The sequence below is a fragment of the Megascapheus bottae genome, chromosome 4 (assembly GCF_031878675.1).
Source record: "Megascapheus bottae isolate mThoBot1 chromosome 4, mThoBot2.hap1, whole genome shotgun sequence".
In the NCBI taxonomy this organism is placed as follows: domain Eukaryota; kingdom Metazoa; phylum Chordata; class Mammalia; order Rodentia; family Geomyidae; genus Megascapheus; species Megascapheus bottae.
In genome coordinates, this window is record NC_143512.1 from 66,948,687 (window position 1) to 66,968,899 (window position 20,213).

The 20,213-nt window shown below is 36.8% G+C and overlaps 1 pseudogene; it reads left to right on the top strand.

Annotated features, from left to right (window-relative positions):
• The first annotated feature begins 2,139 nt into the window (after window positions 1-2,139).
• On the top strand, window positions 2,140-2,544 carry LOC150064607 (large ribosomal subunit protein uL23 pseudogene; annotated as a pseudogene).
• Window positions 2,545-20,213: the final 17,669 nt, after the last annotated feature.

The following is a 20,213-nucleotide window of genomic DNA, read 5'->3' on the forward strand; positions in this document are numbered from 1 at the left end:
TTCTGAGTAGCACACACCATTGGGAGCTCGTTGATAGTGGACAAGAGTTCTAAAGTCTCCTGGACTTTAGTCTCCTGGTTTTCTTACTGTGAAACCTCCAGTCCTTGAGATAAAGCTCTAGGAGCAGCATTCTTCAGCACCGCGCTAAAGTAGAACCTCTATCTCATGAAAAAGAAGGATACCTGCAGCTTTAAACACTTTCAGAACTTGTCCTCAGCAATAAGAATAGGTAAGAGAAAGACAGAAGAAGAAATTATTACACTCTGTTCCCTTAGGGGCATCAATACCAAAGAGCTAGGACAAAAACATAATATCTAGCCCTGCACCAGGCTAGATGTAGTTTTTGTCTTGCTAACTTGGGAGATTTCTTAAGGGAAGGACTCTTTGTTAAAATATCACCAATTCCCTTTCCTCCCCCTAAATCAATAAACTTACATGTACAAGACAAAGGGTATAGAAATCAAAAATAGCCACAAAGGGAATAAACCAAAGGGGAAAAAAGAAAGAAAGAAAAATAGCTGCAAACAATACCAAAATCAAAAACAAAAACAAAAAAAAAATCTTCTTGTTCCATTTCACAGAAATGGTAGAGCCAAGGATGAAGGAATTCAGCAGTGATACTCACTATCCATTATACTGTCAATGAACTATACAACTTGGAGAACTGGAAGGTGGAAAAGTTGGAGAAAATGGAGGGGTAACACTGTTCCCAAAGAAATATACTCATTAGCTGATTAATTTAACTGGAACCTCTCTGTGCATCACCTTTACAATAAAATGTAATTTTTATTATTACTGGGCTTAATAGATTTTCTTGAATAAATGTTTTTCAGATAGATAGTTATTTTTGAAAATTCATGTTATAACTCATGGTCATCAGATTTTAAGCCCAGAACTTTACACTTTTCAAAAACATATTCTTTTCCTTTCCTGACTTCTTGGGGGAAAGATTATCATTGCCTAAGATAGAATGGTATTTTCTGGGAATGAATGCTCCATGAGTCTCTCTCAGTACTTACCTTAGTTCCAAGAATTTAGGATCATTCATTTGCTTACAAACTTTCAACTAAAAGAATAAAATAAGAAGTCTGAATATTCTGAAAAGCCTAAAATATTTTTGACTCAAATCAGTGTATGTTATGTCAGAGAATAGATACTTGATCCTAGGAATGAACAAGATGAACAGTGATGATGCTTTTTTAAATCAAGCAATCATTCATAATACACAAAGATGTGCCTACTTACAAACCAACCTAATCTACATGGTACACAAAGAAAAGGAAGAGAAAGAAAACGAGTCACTTATTCTGAGGATTCTGATTTTTCTCTTGGAAAACAAATGTTTAAAGAATGATATGCTTATCTCTATCTAACTATTGTTCCACTTCTACCCTACCACTTGATAGCCAAAACAGTGGGAAAGAGAAACAAAGATAAATGAGATGAAGAGAAAAAACTGCTAATTCCCAGAAAGCAAGTATGAGTGCAGTATAAACCAAAGCTATCTTTGTGCAGAACTAAATTGTTTAACCCTGCTTCCTTGAGCTAATGGCTGAGAAAAGACTCTGTCTTAGGGAAAAACCCTGCCCTGGCTTTTGTTCTGTTACTAGCACAAGAGCAAATACTAGAAACATCAGCCAGATCAGGAAAAGTGGGATGATTTTAATAAATAGCATTTTGCAGGCTAGTTCTAAAAATTTTTTTCTCTTTCACTCTTTCTTTTATAATTCAAGGATTTGAACACAGAGTATCTTACTTGCTCAGCTTTCTTGCTTAACTGGTACTCTGTCCCTTAAGTTTTTGCTGATACATTGGAGTCTCCAGGACTTTTCTTTACCAGCTGGCTTTGAACTGTGTTCCTCTGAAATGCAGCTTCCTTAGAAGGTAGGATTACAGGCATAAGTTACTGGTCCATGACTTAAACTATTTTAACTATGTTAAGAGTTTTCATGCTTTGCTACTGGAAATATTAGAACAATAAAATGAAACTTGAGTGTTACAGAATTCCTCAACCAGACAGCGAGAAATTAAGTCAGCAAAGACTGAATTTTGAAAAACGCTTTCCTTAAAAGTTGTTCATCTTAAATTTATTTTTTTTATTTACTTCTCTTTTAAAAAATCTTTAGCCTTTTCACCAAGATGCCACCAAAAGCAAAGAAGGGAGCTCCTGCCCCTCCTAAAGCCAAAGCCACGGAAAGGGTTTTGAAGGCCAAGAAGGCAGTGCTGAAAGGAGTCCACAGCCACAAAAAGAAGATACAACTTCACCCCCTTACGACGGCTGGAGACTCTGAGGCTTCATAGACAGCCCAGATTTCCTCGGAAGAGTGCTCCGAGGAGAAACAAGCTTGACCACTTGTGATTATCAAGTTCCCCCTGAAGATAGAAGACAACAACACACTTGTGGTCGTTATAGATGTCAAGGCCAACAAACATCAAATGAAACAGGCCATGAAGAAGCTCTATGACATTGATGCAGCTAAGGTCAATACCCTGGTTGGACCTGATGGAGAGAAGAAGGCATATATAAGTTCAACTGCCTCTTGATCATAAGATGTTTTAGATGTTGCAAATAAAATTAGAATCATCTAAACTGCATCCAGCAGACTAATTATAAATATACACCTTTTTCCCCACTTACAAAAAAATCTTTAAACATGTATCTACATATTGAACAAAATCATCTATTCCCTTAAAATGGTGCTGATTTTTCCCCTGTATGTTAAAGGAAGATTTGGTAGTGCAACAAAGAACATGGTTGTGCTGTTCTGTAGCCTGACATGGGAACTTTTGGATAAAGGCCAAGAGTAGTATCACTGGATCATAGAGTGGTTTTATGCTTTGTTTTTCTTTTTTGAGGAATCTCCAAACTGTCTCCCCTGTGGCTCTAGTAGCATTCATTCATTTCCACCAACAGGGCATAGGATTCCTTTCAACTACATCCCTGTTGTTGTTCACATGCTGGATAATGCCTGTTCTTACTGGGGTAAGATGAAATCGCAGTCCTGTTTTCATTTGAATTTCCCTAATGGCCAGAGAGTTTGACTGGGCATTTCTTCATTGGCCCTTTGTGTCTATGGACCATTTTCACTTCTTCTAAGAAGACATGGAAACAGCCTACACACCCTGCAATGAATAAATGGATCAAGAAAGTATGCATAGGGCTGGGAGCATAGCCTAGTGGTAGAGTGCTCACCTCACATGCACAAAGCCCTGGATTCGATTCCTCGGTACCACATACGTAGAGAAGGCGGGAAGTGCCTTGAGCAAAAAGTGTCCAGGGACAGTGCCCAGGCCCCAAGTTCAAGCCGCATGACTGACAAAAAAAAAGTATGCGTAAGTGACAGGCAGACAGACCTGGAAGTTTTGTGTTAAGTGGGGTAAATCAGGCTCCAAGAGAAGAAGGGCTGCTGTTAAACACATATGAAACATATACAGCCATATTCATCTATATATAAACATAGCCTAAAGTAAGATGTGTGCAGGGGAGGTTTGCACTAGTATAATTCCTTCAAACAACTGACTCATAGTTTAACAACATGACTAGCAGGAAGCTGAAATATGTGTTGGTGGTGGTGAAATGAAAGTCAGGAAAGGTTAGACAAATGAGAAAAGGATGGATGAATGCAGTCATAATAGTGGATGTACACATGTGAAAATGGAGCTAGGGAATTTGAAAGAAATGGAAGAGATGGCATTGATCCAGGTGCATTGTTCTCATAATGGTATGTGTACATAGTGTACAACTACTTACAGATAATACAGAAAAATTAAAGTGTTAATGAAAGAGACCTCTTTCAGATGTAGCATATAAAATCACACCCCATGTGATCTTCCATGTCTGAGTGGACATCTTTAGCCCCCCTCCTCTGATTATTGCTAAAGAAGGTGAAAGGAGCTTGGTTCTGGCTCACTGCAGAAATACACATAAGTAAAAAATGAGACTTGCAATATGCCACTGAGATTCTGAAGAATTTTTAGAACAACTAAAAGTATAAACACAAACTGAATAAGTTTAGCTATTTTTCTCAAAATCATATAGAAGGGGGCACATCATATTAAAGATTTCAACGAGTCATGTTCAAAACCTATTCTGCTTTCATTTTATTACCTCTAAGTAGTTGTACAAAGCTGAACAAAGTTGCACAAAATTATCATTTAACAAAGCAGTTTGTGAATACAATGCAGCTTGATCCATGTCACTCCCTTTACCATTCTCACCCATGCCCTCCAACCCACCCCTTTCCTCATTTTTCTTACCTTTGTAGGAGATGCATTGGATTCTTGGTTGCATTCTCCTCCCACCCTCCTGAGTTCCAAATATTTGTCACTTTTTTAGGAATTTCTTTTTTTTTTTTTTTTGGCCAGTTCTGGGCATTGAGCTCAAGGCCCAAGCACTGTCCTTGGGCTTTCTCAATGCTATATCTCTACCACTTGAGCCACAGCGTCACTCACTGCACCACTTCTGGCTTTTTTTCTATGTATGTGGTTCTGAGGAACTGAACCCGGGCCTTCATGCATGCTAGGCAAGCACTCTTTCACTAAGCCAAACTCCCAGCCCCTTTCTTAGGAATTTCTTAGGAAGCTTCTGTTTCATGAAGCAAGATCTAAATGGCAAGGGGAAAAAGAGGGAAAGAATCTAAAAAAATCTATCTCTGAAGAGTGTATTGAAAGCCAGTGTAGAGTCATGTTCTTCTAAAAGCTAGTCATAGTAATGATGAAATGGAAAGCACTTGAATGTACCTACAACTGATGTTCAATGCATCACAAGATTAAGACGTTATAGACAAATCAGGTATGGTTTCAACATAAGAAATTAAGGATGGTGAAGAAACTCAATATCTGCCGTCATCATTCACCGACTGTTGTTTGGTTTTAATCCCTCTGGCTCCTAGATCTGTTATAAGAGAGTTTTATTAGTCTGGTTGGTGTGATCACACTTAAAAATTTTTGTGATCGGTGATAGGAAAGATCTCTCTACTATCAGTTTTATTCAGAAGATGGGCAGTTAGACATCGAGAACTGAGTCAGAGAGTTAAGCAAAAAAAAAAAAATAGGAAATGATCATTTTATCTGGGATAGAGTTGGGAGAACGAGTAAGGGGGAAAAAAATCCCCAGAATAAATAGCACTGCAACTAGACTTTGACTTTCAAGATGGACCAGATTTTGCCAGAAAGAGATAGAAGAGAAGGAAAGAGCATTTCAAACAAAAAGAGTAGTGTAAGGAAATACTATATGCAAATAGTATATGACATATTCATAGAAATCCAAGTGGTTGGACACTATTTGTATTGAAAAAGAGTAGAGCTCTTAAAAGAGATACTCAGTTTATCATTATAATAATCAGAGTGTTAAATGGTGTATCTCTGATCTGTCCTTGCACAACTCTGAGCCTCGAGAGATCAGAACTGAAATAAAGAGCAAAACCTGGAGCCATAGTCATCTCTAGGTATAGTGAAAAAACTGGCTGGGACCAAGAGAATTTGATAGAGGATATCTCCAGAAGAGTCTTGTAGACAAAAAAAAAAGAGGAGCTAAAACCTAAACAAAGCAAAAGCAAAATGGGTCTTGGAGTTCACAGGGAGGAGCACAACTCCTTTGGTTTGTTGCCTTGCTAAAATTAGAAGCATCACCAGAGACACTTGGCAGAATACCAGTGACCCCAAGCTCAGAGTTCAGGAAAGAATTCCTCAGTTAGAAATGTTTGGAGTCAAAGGTGAATGACTTGACTCTGATGAGAGACAAAGTGGTTTGTGGTTAAGAGTTGAGACTCTGTACCCAAGGACATTGACACAGTCTTGGAGATATAAACATAACTTCATAGACATAAAAATAGATGATAGGATACATACTCTATAGAGATAATGTTATATTATAAAGATTGATATGTGTCTATGGCATGCAAATTCAGCTTAATTTTAATTATGTTCTAAAATTTATGTGCCAGTGATTGCATATAGAGATTCCCTACTTGAAGACTTGTTTGCTAAATATGACATTTGAAATATGATATAAAAATCAACGTTAATAAAATCCTTTAAAATAAAAAAAATAAAAAAAGAGTTGAGACTCTGGACTTTGACTGTCCTATTGATAGGTCACCACTGTTGATGGAATTTGGACAGGTTACTTAATTTCTACTCATTTCAGTTTCCTCCTTTCCAAATGGGGAAATTATAGAGTCTATTCAATCGAATTGTAGTATAAATTGAACAGTTAGTATATATCAAGTATTTAGAACAAGCAATACAGAAACAGAGTCAACAAGCCAGCCAGAACTATTTTTAAATAAATATTAGGAAGTACTGGAACACTAAACAAGAGACCATGAAGAAAGCCAGGGATTAACAAGAACAGGAAGTCTTCACCCTTCCAGAGAATGAGAAGGCAAGAAAGGAAGTCATTTCAACAAGGTCAAGGAGCTATGTCCATCATTTCAACAGTCTAGATTGTGAAACCATGAAAAAGATTTAACCACTTATAGGACTGAGCCTGAAACGTGGCATGGCTGGGAGCTACAGCTTCCCTGAAATCTCCTACCAGAACCTCTATTTTCTGGAATTTTCTAGGAGGCAATTGGGAAATGTTGATTGCTATAAAGAAAGGAAGGCAGAAGAAAGAACTTAGATCTAACACACAAGTGACTGGCAAATCTCTCAGTAAATATTAGCCAGCATATCGTTCATATTTCTTTGTTTCCCTCCACACTTTGAATACATGGTGACACAGGACTGATTATGGATTCTTCTAAGAAATGTTTGTTAGACAAGCATTAATAGCCAGTTATATTTTGTTAGGCCTTTATGTTTGTCTCTAGCTGGATTTCCTTACTATAATTCTTTTATTCATATTGCAATATGTTTGGGGGATATATACTGCTTGCTGCTAAAAATGAAATTTTGGTCACACGTTTACCTGTCTTTTACACATACTGTAAAAAAAACACAAATTAGTCCAACAACTCTGTGTCAAAACCTAAACATAGAGTATAGCTTTAATATCCACAGAGATCACAGGCACAATACCAAAATTATTTCCTGGTTACATGGTTTGCATTTACTCAGTTCATTCTCTTCACTAAACAAAGAAAGTAAATGAGAATAAGGAGAAAAAGTTTAATTCAGCATATTTATCAGTATTAAATGCATATTTAAATCTTTTCAGTATGTGGTATTCCTTGATGTTATTTGATTGATTTTTAGCTCGCAAAAGAACAAGAATTTTGTTTATACGTATAAAACAATTCTTTCAACTTCAGTATGTTGTGCTAACTTAGAAACTGCTGAGATCTTGAGTTGTTTTTTTAAAAGCTATATCAATATGTTCTGAAATCTTGTTTACGGTCTTAATTTGCTGAGCTAGCCCTTCTCAATGCATAGTAAAGAGTCAAACATAATAGAATAAACTAAATTGTTAATTTGGGGAAATGCAGTCATTAAAATTACAAACCACATTATCCAGAAAACAGCTGTACTTTGCCTAAGCCAATTGTAGTAAATACATTTGGTGCTCTATATCAATTTCTGTAGCCCTCCAATGAGTCAATCTTAGGTTATATAGCTCTATACAAATTCAGCCTCACACTGACAGAGCCTGTTCTCAGTGCACAGACTCTCAGTTGGGGTGCACAATGGTATTTAAGCCCTCAGACACATCGCTTCGCCACAGAAGAGATTTTTTGAACCGGTGAGAAAATTCTACCCTCTTCCATTCCCCATGGGACAATTCAGGGAAGCATCTTGAATGTTCCTCTGAAGGTTTTGGTGGAATCTTGCTTCTGCTACAACCAAGTCAATGATGACCTCTACTATGGTTTGGATATGTTTGTCCCCAAAAGATTCATGTACTAGAAGCAAGTCTATCTCCCCACCCTAGCATCTTGGTATGGTTATGGTGGTGAAATCTTTAAGAGATGAGACTTATAACTGGTAATTGGCCATTGGCTGGAGCTCCTCTATGCATGGATTAAGGCTGTCTCTTAGTAATGCGTCAGGTCTGGTGGGAGTAGATTCTTATAAAAAGAGCAATCATAAAACAGTGGTTCTGGTCCCATCGCATCTCTGGATTCCTTGCTTAGACGTACATGCCTTCTGCATGTCACTGCCTCCCCACGATACTTCTCTGGATGTTATAAGGCCCTGACTACAGGTTGACAGATGCTGTTGCTTGATCTCAGACTTTCCATCTCCAGAACTGTGAACTAAATAAAACTCCTTTCTTAATAAAATTATTATATTTTATTATAGCAATAAAAAATGAACCTAGATCCTTCTTGCCTTGACTTTTCCTTTATCTCTGTCACATTGTCCTTCTTCCTTCACTTGTCCTTTCCACACAACTCCTTGGCCTCTACTTTGGAGTAGCAAAAACTAAAACAGCAGTGTTAAGTAGCATCAAAAATACTGCCTTCAAGTGCCAGGCATCGTGGTACATACCTGTAACCCCAGCAACATGGGGCCACAGGAAACAAAAAGCATGAGACAGTATCCATGAGGTAGTATGTGAAAAATAAACTAAAGGTAAAAGACCTGGTGATAGAGAACAAATGGTAGGTAGAGTGCTTACTTCGCCAGTGCATGGCCTTGAGTTCAAACTTCAGAACTTCCTCTACAAATTTACCCCTTCAAAAGTACATAAATAAATAAAACTTCAAACAGCAACCAAAAAAATCTTTAGCTGAGTTTCTTTTTCTGTTTTGTTTTGTTTTGTTTTTGCTTTTGTCAATCATGGGGCTTGGACTCCAGGTCTGGGCACTGTCCCTGAGCTCTTCAGCTTAAGGCTAACACCCTACCCTTGAGCCACAGAGCCACTTCCAATTTTTCTAGTAGTTATTTGGAGATAAGAGTCTCGTGGATTTTAGTGCCCAGGCTGGCTTTGAACCACGATCCTCAGATCTCAGCCCCCTAAGTAGCTAGGATGACAGGCATGAGCCACCGTGCCTGGCTTTTAGCTGAGTTTTTAATCCCAGTTGTCATTAGGCTGAGGCAGGAAAATCACGAGTTTAAGCCCACTAGCCTTGGGCCAGCCTGAGATGGCCCTGCTTCAAACAATGCAGTAAAATAAAAATATCTTCACCTTGCCCAAGGTTTCTTGAAGTAGCCCTTTTGATATATTTCAAGCTGGGTATTTCCTTTATGTGAGAGTCTATTCTCTTCATTATGTTTAGCTATGCCCCTGGCTGTTCTTAGTATACGTTAGCAATATCTCTTCTTTTATGTGTGTAAATAAAATACCTCTAGATATCACCAAATACCCCTTGGGAAGAAAATGATCCTGAATTATAAAACACTAATCTAATCTCAGAATTAACTGTTCTCAAAGTCTATACCAAAGGCAATAAAAGTTCAGACAGAAGCATTTTGAAGTCATACTAATACATATACATGCATATATATAAACAGTATTTTAGAATTTCTCCATTTTAACTAAATGGATTAATTATTTACCTATCTGATGACTATCGTAAGCCATTATTAACATAGCAGAAATTGTCCCCGTGACTTCACTTAATTTATTTAGCTTACAATTTTAATTTCAACACTGCATACTGAGTCGTAACAAATAACTTATTGAAATATTTTTATTACTGAACACATTTCCATGAAAGATGAAAATATTCAAATGCTATCCCTGAAGGCAGAAATGAATCCATACTTCCCATCTGGGTAAGCCCTGAACAGCTGAGCGGCTCCCATTACTGCTCACAAACTTTCACACCATGACCTAACCTGCAATTAGGTGAAAACCAAACAACCATATATTCCAGGGTGGTTGAAACATTGCCAGGATATGCCCATTGTTTGCAAATAAGTATTAATAGTATCTCCCTTTCATTTCCAAAAGTGTCCCAGTGCAGATAATATGTTCACATATTATTAAGGCAGAAACGGGGTTCATGCTCTGATAAATTTGTGCCCAGAATTTTACAAGCAAAGCTATATTATTATTTTCTTCGCAATATCTTGATATTAATTTTATCTCTGGAAAAAAACAAAGATAGGAGAAGTGTCCTATCTTACTAGCAGCAGGAAGGCTAAGATCTGCTTATGAAATTAAGTCAGTTTTCTCAGCTACAAGCTGGGGGAGATGAATTAAATTATCCCTAAGGTCCATTCCAACTCCAAATCACTGGCCAGTATATATCCCTGCCCATGCACTCTACATCTTCCTGTTTCTTTACAGCATCTCTAAGATAATCTCTCTGGAAATACTGTTACTTTCCAAATTGCCTGAATTGTCACCCTAACTTTATTGGAATTTAACCAAAAGAGCCTCTTTAGGCAGAAAGGAATTTTGATCAGACTCCAAGAAATCCCTTAAAATCTGCTTTTACTCTGAGCTATTATACCTTTCTGTATTTACTAAGACCTAACTCGGTGCTGTGCATGTTGTTGGCCTATAACTTGGTTATGCTTTCTCTTGCTATTATTCAGCCAACAGTGTATCTTGCTGTGAATTAAAATTTCTTTTCCAGCTGGAGAAAACTATGGTAGGTTGTCTTCATTCATTCTTTCTTTCCAGTTGTTACGATTCCTCCTATTTCTTATCATTGTTCTTACTATATTACAGCAATATTCACTTGTGTAAATAAAACGCCACCAGATATTATCATCTTATCCCTTGGGGAAAAAATGTCCTTGATTAAACAAATAGTAAGCTAAGGCCAGAATTCACTGTTATGGGGAAAACAATTTTATAAATTAATCTTACTTAGTTATTAAACACTTTCTATGTTTTTCCTTGGCAAATACGTTTATAATTTAAAAGATTTAAAATAAAATGCTTAGTACCCTAAATAAGATCCAGAAAAAGATTTCTTAGTAAAAACTAAGAAATCCTGAATAAAGTATAGACTTTGGTTAATAATTAGGTATTAACATTGGTTCAGTAACCACAACAAAAGTACCAACGACTAATGTTAATGTAGGGAAACATGGATGGTGGAACTAGGGAGGTGTAGAAAGTTTTCCAATGAAATTTTTATGTAATCTAAAACTGTCCTTAAAGTTAAAAGGTTTATTTTAAAAGTTTGTTTAAAAGCTTCTAGGACTCTTGTCTGGCATCTAATAGATTGAAGATTATTGAAAAACATATTAGTATTAGCAGAGGTATAAGGTAGATAAACATGTCTACTTCCTTGCTCATCAAATTATTCATCATACATCCAGCCCATTAATGGCCTTTGCTTCCATCTAATATTAATGTGAATTGTAGCAGAAATGTTTACTCATCATAAAGATTCACATTTTTGAGTTCTTGTAATAGGCTGAGTGCTCTGTATGAAATATCATGTTAAATCTTCAAAACCCTGTGGGATATATACTGCAGCTTTATAGATGAGAAATTATAGACTTCAGACAGTCACAGGTCAACTAAGTAGTTGACAATAAGTCCTCAGCTAGCATATGAAAATTCTGCGGCCGAAGAGTTTGCTGTAAGCACCTATACTCTCAACTAGTCTGCCTAGCTGTCTCAGATATGCTGGACATGCTAACCTCTCTACACATACATACTTCATTATTTGTCCTTCTCATTTTTTCCTATCACTTCTCTAACCCTTCTGCTTTATCTTCATATACTCACTTAAGGCAAGGGCAGACCATACCAGACCTTCCCAACATACTACACCTTGTCAAGTCCTCTGTTTTGTGACTTCAATTACCTTATTGCCAAATACATGTCCTATAAATCACATTCACATTTGTTTGAGGTCATTATCATATTTTTTCCTTCTGAAGAAGATAGTAAAATCAATAGCTTTTCTTCAAGGTAAAAAAGAACTTAGTAGGCAACACAACTATGTCCAGCCTTTTTCACACCCTCATTTCCCACTCAGTCTTAGAATACACTTATGCAAATATATGGAGAAGAAGTGGCATTTCCTTTAGACGAGCAAGCTCATAGTTCAGCTCACTTTCTGATCTGGTGTTAACATTAGAGCACCGACCATGGAAAACAAGGATTTGGGCTCACAGGCAACTTGACATCTAAAGCCATCTGTTTTCTTTTCTACAATGAAGTCCTATGCTAGCGTATGCCAAGCTGATTCACACAGCTATCCATGTGGTTGGAGATCTACCATTCCAGCTTCTAGGTACCAAGTATCTTTGTGCCTGGCCTAAAAAGAACAAAAGAAAGCTTTTCCTGAGATCAAACTTTGAGCCAAAGGACTACAACCCTTTTTTCACATTACATAGGCATGGTGGGAGAGTGCTAAACTGGAAAACAAGCTCATATCCTTCCTCAGGCTTTCATGTCTTCAAAGGACTTCAGGGCCAATATGAATTCCTTCCCTGGTGATGCTGAACAGAGTTAAAATTACCCAGCAAGCTTCTCATATCATAAAACAGTATCTATGCTCTTAGTTAACTCCCAAGAAGATAAGGATTGTCATAAACTAGTATTTCTTCCTTTCTTTTCTTTTTGTGTGTGGGTCATCGTGTGACTTGAACTCTGGGCCAGAGCTGTCCCTGAGCTCTTCAACTCAAGGCTACCACCAAACCCCTGAGCCACAGTGCCACTTCCTAGTATTTTTTTCCTTTCTATATTCAACTACAAGAAATCCTATAAAGAGCTTACAGAATTTAATCATTCCATATATTTTGATGCTATTCCTAATTTGACAAGTGACAACATTAGATGGAGAAACATTTAGATTATTGCCTTATATATTGAATAGTGCCCAATCTTCCTCCATTTCCCTCTCAGTATTTTCTATTAGCTAAGAAAGATATTTTTTCTTCTATTCATTTGTACTTAACTTTCCATTTGCTTACTTTACACTGGAAAGATAAAGGAAAAATGTTAGAACAAGTCTAATGCACTATCAAGTTTACTGAAAGCATCTATACTTTCTTCTAACCTTAATTTTTATATACATTTTTATTCCCAAGTATATACTGTTCTGATGTGTTTACTGTTGTACAGTAGTACCACTTCACAGTTTCTAAAGCCTTTAACTATCATTGTAGTGTATTCTAAAGGAAGTCTTTGATATTTTGTTTCAATTATATATATTTTTCACTGCCACCAGCAAATAAGAAAGCCACTTAAAATTTTCAATTACACAGCTGAAAATATCCTCTGTAATTCTAAGCTTCAGACAGGTACAATGATACTGCCTCTGACAATCTCAAGCTATCACTTCAGTTTACAGACATAAAAATCATAGAAGCTTGAATCAGTATTCTCTAAACCTGGGTAGGCTATCTGAAAAATTTTAATAAATGTTATGCCTGGATTCTTTCCCAGAATATTTCAGAGAATGATTTAGTGTTCTTCAGGTGATTCAGATGAAGTAGCCTAATGTGAAAATTTCTTAGCCAGATTGTGTATAACTCCCTCTGGCTCTGAAAGTATGAATAAGCCACATTTCTCTTTTGTATTCACTGCTGTTTGGGCAAGTCAGTTTTTAGACCCAGACGTTGGGTTCCTCTGTGTGGCATGGAGTAAATGGACTTGGAATGACAGTGTCTACCAAGGCCTCAGAATTAATGGTTTTGTCTACACTGTAAGCCAACAGAACCACATGATAGCATAGTTTTCTTTCCTTTATTTTCCAACAGTAGTCTCTTAAATGAAAGAATTCACATATTTTCCAAGGGTCTGACTTTTCTCAACAATGTATAGGGTTGGTATTATTTTCATCTGCTAACATTTCCTGTTAACATTTCCTCCACCAAGCCATCTAAAAAATTGAAGAAATTCTGTCTCATGTCTTACTTAACAGGAATATATTAAATGAAAAGTGAATATTAAAGAGAAAACAATAAGCAATAAGAGAGGTGTTTCATGGTTTCAAATTGAGAAGTTTAGTTTTATTATTGTTATGTTTCTTTTCCTTTTCAGTTCAGAGAATTCCAGGCTGTAGAAAAGCAAAATATGACCTACTTTAAAAAAATAGCAATTCTCAATCCACAAAGCTAACAAATTGTTTGGAAGAACAACAAGCATGGTATACCTTCAAGACTGGTGAGCTTAAAACCTTAGAGGCTCTATGGGGTTGAATAGATGCAATTACTTAATTATAATCTATTATTTGTTTTTTGTTACTGTTTATGAGTCTTAGTCTTAAAGCATTATATGAAATTTCCCTAGATTCATCTTGAACTTCCTGCTCAGTAAAGGCATAGCCTCAATCATTTATCTACCTTTACTTAATTGATACTACAGGTTTTTTTAATGTTATCTTTAAGAAGCTATACAAAAGATGCTATTTAACAAAGCAGTTTATGAATATAATTCATCTTACTCAATGCCACTCCTTCACTGTTCTCACTCCCCCACTATTCTCACTACTCCTTCTCTTACTTTTCTTAATTTTATGGTATATACCATGAATTCTTTGCTGCATTCTCTCCTCCTTCTTCCCTTCATTAATCTAATCCCCTTTTCCTTGGCCCCAACCCTAGTTTTTTGGCAAGTCCCCATTTCCTGGTGCTAATTTTCTTGTACTTCTGACTTTGTCTTTCTATAAGAGACAAAGACACTATACTTGTTACCGATCATATCATGAGAAGTAGTTTTATGTCTTTCCAAAAATCATGATTCTCAAAATTCATTTATTTAACTAGAATGTATTAATGTGTTTTGGTCAATTCGGTACATAAAAAGAAAATGACTAAGACAGTGTATGCCTATTTTGAATCATCTGGAAGGGAAGACACAGAACAAATATTTTTGACAGTGTAATTAGTGCAATAAAAAGCAAAACATTGCACAATGTCAGGGATAGCTTCGTGGTAAAGGTGATGTTTGAAGTAAGATTCTGAAAGTAAGTAGGAGTTGGACAGGCAGAGAAGGAAAACACTTATAAGCAGAAAAAATATGTGGCAAAAAGTTACTTGTCATGAGATTTAAGAAATTAAGTTACTTAGTATGGCTTGTGTGTAGGGAGATTTGGAGGAGTGATAGAAGACATATTTGGAGTGTTGGAAAGTAGTTACTTCATAGCCCTTCCTATATTACACTTGTGATATCTTCTTTTGTAAACTTACCTCCCTTCAAAAATCATTTTGGCTGGGCACTGGTGGCTCACACCTGTAATCCTAGCTACTCAGGAGGCTGAGATCTGAGGATCGTGGTTCACCCAGGGAACTAAAATTCATGAGACTTTTATCTCCAATTAACTACCAGACAGCATTCACATTTTTAATTTTAAAACTAATCACTCTAGATATAGACATTCTGGAAATTTTGAGTTGTAGATAAATCAAATGTCCATTTGTTTCCAAGCGCTCTGTCTCACAACAGGTTCTTGCTTCCAGTCAGGAGTCATCACATCAGAACGACATCCATCGTTCTTAATGGAAATGGGCATACACATCACATTCTAAGACTGTTTTGTCAGTCCTTCGCTGACAGTGTTTAAATTCTAATTCACACTGGATGCTCCAGAGATCAACTGTAGCGTTCCACCATCACTGAGATGTACTTTGATTGCTATTTATAGACAGTTTCAAATTCAATAGAACAAAGAAACACATGTGGACATGTATGCTTAAATACACATATGCAGAAGGCATGTCTATGCCATTTACTCTAGCCACTTTAAGCTACAGATTTATTATACAGATTTTATTAGCACAGAATGAGGCCACAGTGTAATAGAGATTCCAGGGGTACAGAAGGAATATAGAATTTAATGATGTTTTATAAGACCTTGAGAAAAAATTGTGGAATTCTCTACCACTTGAGCCTCAGCACCACTTCTGGCTTTTTTCCATGTATATGGTATCAAGGAATCAAACCCAGGTCTTCATGTATGCCAGGCAAGCCAGGCAAGCACTCTACCACTATGCCAAACTCCTAGACCCTAAACATAAATTTTTTTTTTACTGGAGAAATAGCTATTTTTATTTTTTATTTTTTTATATATTTTTATTGTAATTAATAAAAGGGTTACATGATATTTGCCAGATAGAAGGTGCATTAATTCACATATATTGATACCCTTTCACATGTCTTGGTCCCCATTACCCGTCCCTCCACCATCCCCCCCCCCGTCTTGGTTTTTTCCCCCTTCCCTATCCAATTTCAAATAACCAAATACAAATAAATCCAATATATCAGATAACAAAGTGAGATACTGTAACAATATGAGATAACCAAGGGAGAGCAAAAGAGATGAGAGATAACATAGTACATTAAGGACAACAATCATTCATTATATGGCTTTTGTTTCAATATCCTGGAGGTCTTTTCAATTAGCTTCATACTATATGGCCTTATAAACATAAAGTTTTTACTCAATAACTTTTACCCTGTATTTTGGGCATCAGTGTTTTTAGAGAAAGCAGACTTTTCAGAAAATTAATGATAGACCGGGCACCAGTGGCTCATGCCTATAATCCTAGCTAGATCTTAGGATCACAGTTCAAAGCCAGCCTGGGCACAAAGTCCATGAGACTCTTATCACCAATTAACCACCAGAAAACCAGAAGTGGTACTGGGCTTAAGTGGTTAGAGCACTAGCATTAAGCTGAAGAGCTCAAGGACAGCACCTAGGCCCAGAGTTCAAGCCCCACAACTGGAAAATAAAGAATGGAAAAGAAAACTAATGATAGAGAAGTAGCAGATTATATCATGATTGAGACACAACTGAGAATAATGCAGGACTGACTGGAAGTTTCTCTCTGTATCATCTACATGACATAGAAATTGAACGTATTTGTGAAATTTCTTTTTCTTCCTTCCTTTCTTCTTTTCCTTCCTCCCTATCTTCCTTCTTTCCTACCTATCCTCCTTCCTTCCTTTCTTCTTTTTGACCTTATTCTTCCCCTTCTCATTTAGGCTGTGCTTAATCAAAACTGTCCCATAAGCCCATGAATAAGGGGTGAGCTTGTTGCAACAAGGAGGATGAAGAACGAAACACTGCACTATGGCTTCCATGCTATTTACCAGGCAATCAATAGGACCAGCTTTCACTTACTGACAGAAGATGTGTGGTACTTTATCACCCCAATTTCTTTGTTTTTAACCAATGCAATCCTTCAAATATCACTTGAGACTTTTGCTTCTTATCTGAGAAATAAACCCTGATGGCTCTTCCATTTTAATCTCTCCATTTCCTAAGCTTCTCCAGAATTACTTTCCATAAAAATCAGTTTTATATTCCTTTTGCTCTTGGAACTTCCCAGATAGTTCTCTGCTCATTACCATGACTGTCAGCTGTTAATCTACCATGACTCTTCTGGTAGGCTCTTCTGTCTTAATCTATTTCTAGCCACTTCTTCAATTTACTAAAGATAATTTAAAGTCCATGCACTATGTACTTTCCTCACCATTTTAATAACTCTGGCAAACCAGGAGACTTTCATATTATCCCTTCAAATAGCTGTTTACTTGTTTACAGACAAGCCTCTCCCTGAGAGAGATTTGTTGGATTTATCTAGACTCTCCAAAGGAACTCTAAAACAGTCCTGGATTACCTAAGGTATTTTCCTCCTCTTTATTGTTGAAAGAGTGAGAATGTGGGAACAAAAATCACAGAAGTTCTCTCCAGAGTGCATTGTGCCTACTTAGAAGTAAGAAAACAAAGAAAGGAAGGCTCCATGAGCCAAATACCTTTTGTGCCATTGTCCTTCTTCCCTTTCTAGAGCTGTTCAAGGGATATACAATCAGTATGCCCAGACTTCTGTTATCCTCACAATGTAAAGGTTTGCCTTGAACACTGAGATTTGAGTTTACCTAGTCTTCCCAAATAGCACTATTATATTTCACTGTCTTTAAGAAGAATGGCTGAGGGTGGGGGGGGAGGGAAATGGGTACCAAGACATGTGAAAGGGTATCAATGTATGTGAATTAATGCACCTTCTATCTGGCAAATATCATGTAACCCTTTTACTAATTACAATAAAAATGCAAAAAAAAAGAAGAAGAATGGTTGAAAAAGCCCTAGTTATTTTTTATCATCCATTATTTTTTTAAGAATCTAAGCTTTAATCTAATAAGATGGAAATAAGAAAGGAAGAATTTTGCCTCTTAAATTTCAGGTTCTATATGTGCCAAATCATAGGGGGGAAAATACACACATAAAACACAAGTCCCTAAAAAAATTCTTCACTTGTTGAAACAAGTGTTTTCATGCATATAAAGAGGGGGTCATGACAATCAGGGAGAATTCACTCTTGAATAAAAGTTGTGAATATATGTTTTCATGCTTTGGAAATTTATATCAACAGACCTATACTACATATACAGTCATTCATTTCCCAAGTGTCTGCTCTATCAACTATATGATTAACAGGCTATGAATTACTAGGAACCATAAAAAGGAAAAACACACACAAGATAGTATACTTGTTCTCAGGAACATTACAAAGAAACTTTACAGCCCTACAGAGATGTGAGTCATACGCAAGATGCTCTGTGAGGAAGTCAAATGCAGCATAGTAACAGCGGCATGGAAAGATTGTCTACATTCTACTTCCACGTCCAATGACACACTGCTAGCCTGGAAACAGAGGTGAGTCACACCTAGTAATGGCTTGAATTCACTTTGGAATGAGTGCAATAGAGAAATCTCTTCCCTGCTTTTTTCATTTAGCTTTGATTGACTCAAAAATACATATTCCAAGTTTCTATCAGTTTATCATGGGGTCAGGGTATGAAAAACCTATCAAGAGTCTGAGAAAAGCTATGTGAGAATTCAGTATTAGCAGCTGATTTACTATTCAGTTTCCATTTTTTGTCACATATTCAGATGCCATATTAGTCCCCTTGACAGCCCTTCAGAAAAGGTAATACAGGTATTGCTCAGTTTGCTAGACTAAAAAAGTTAAAAAAAAAAAAAAAAAGAAAAATGGTACTGTGGAACACATCTACAATCCTGGCTACTCAGGAGGCTGAGACGTAAGGGTCATGGTTTAGAGCAAGGCCTGGCAGGAAAGTCCACAAGATTTTCGTCTCCAATTAACCACCAAAAAGTCAGACATGGAGCTGTTCAAGTGGTAAAGCACTATCCTTGATATAAAAAACAAACAAACCTCAGGGACAGTGGGTAGACCCTGAGTTCAAGCCCAAGAATCACACATAAAGCAAGCAAGCACGGAAAGAAGTATGGAAGGGAGGGAGGGGAAAGAGGGAGGGAGGAAAACACATTATCTGACAGATTATCTGGATGACTGTCTTGGGATCCAAGAAGAAAACTGATAGCATATCTAAAAGGTTTGATGGGAAAATTGACAGGCTAGGACTAAACGGATTGCGAGGTATGCTAAAGCACTTGGGGTCTAAAAGCAAGACAGACGGTACCTCAAACCTGAAGATGAGAAAGAAATGCTCCAGAGCCTGGTCTGATCTGCCACAGTGAGAAATGGGTTGTATGACAGGAAAGTATACAGAGATATTGCCAAAATTGTGACAAAATGAGGGTAAACCCACCAAAGAGATACTCTCATCTGCATCCTTATTAACTAATTCTCTGAGCCTTACATGTGCTAAGTAAGTATCATAGCACTTCATCCATGTCAACAGCCCATTGTTACTTTAGTTATTTTAATAGTCTTATGCTTTTGCTCCAGGACCAGTGTCAGATCACAACTCCTACCCCCATTTCCCACATGCTATGGTTATATAGCATATAACAATATTAATTTATTAGTATATGTTAATTATGCAAAGAAATATGTTTATGATATTCTCATAATGTGTTTAATCTTCCTGGACCATGTTTACTCCTATTTCTCTTTCTTATCCTCCTTCTTCCCTTTTCTCTTTCCACATTCCTAATAGTTTCCTGTTACTTTCATTTCCCCCACTGTCCCCCAGATTCTATATGAGAGAAAAATATAGACTTCTGGTTTAGTGATCTAAGATGGTTTTTTTCAGGTCCATTATTTTCTAGCAAAAAACATGTTTTCACTCTTCTTTATTGTTTAATAATACTCTATTGCATCAATCTTTCTATCTGTGTTACATCTTCTTTATCTATTCATAAACATCTAGGCTGATTTCATAATTTATCAGTTTCATTATCAGGGCTTTCTCACTGATCAAAATGAACCAGAAGTCAAAGAATACAGATCCTATGTGACAGAATCCAAAGAAATCCATTTCTCAGACACAGAACTATCTAGGGAATGGTAAAGTAGTCTGGTATGTGTAGAGGAGTAGAGGGGAACCACATATGGATAGAGAAAATGAATATCTAGTTTCATCTGCATGAACCTGATACTTATTGGTACTAAAAGTAGTAGTCCAAATAAGTAATCCA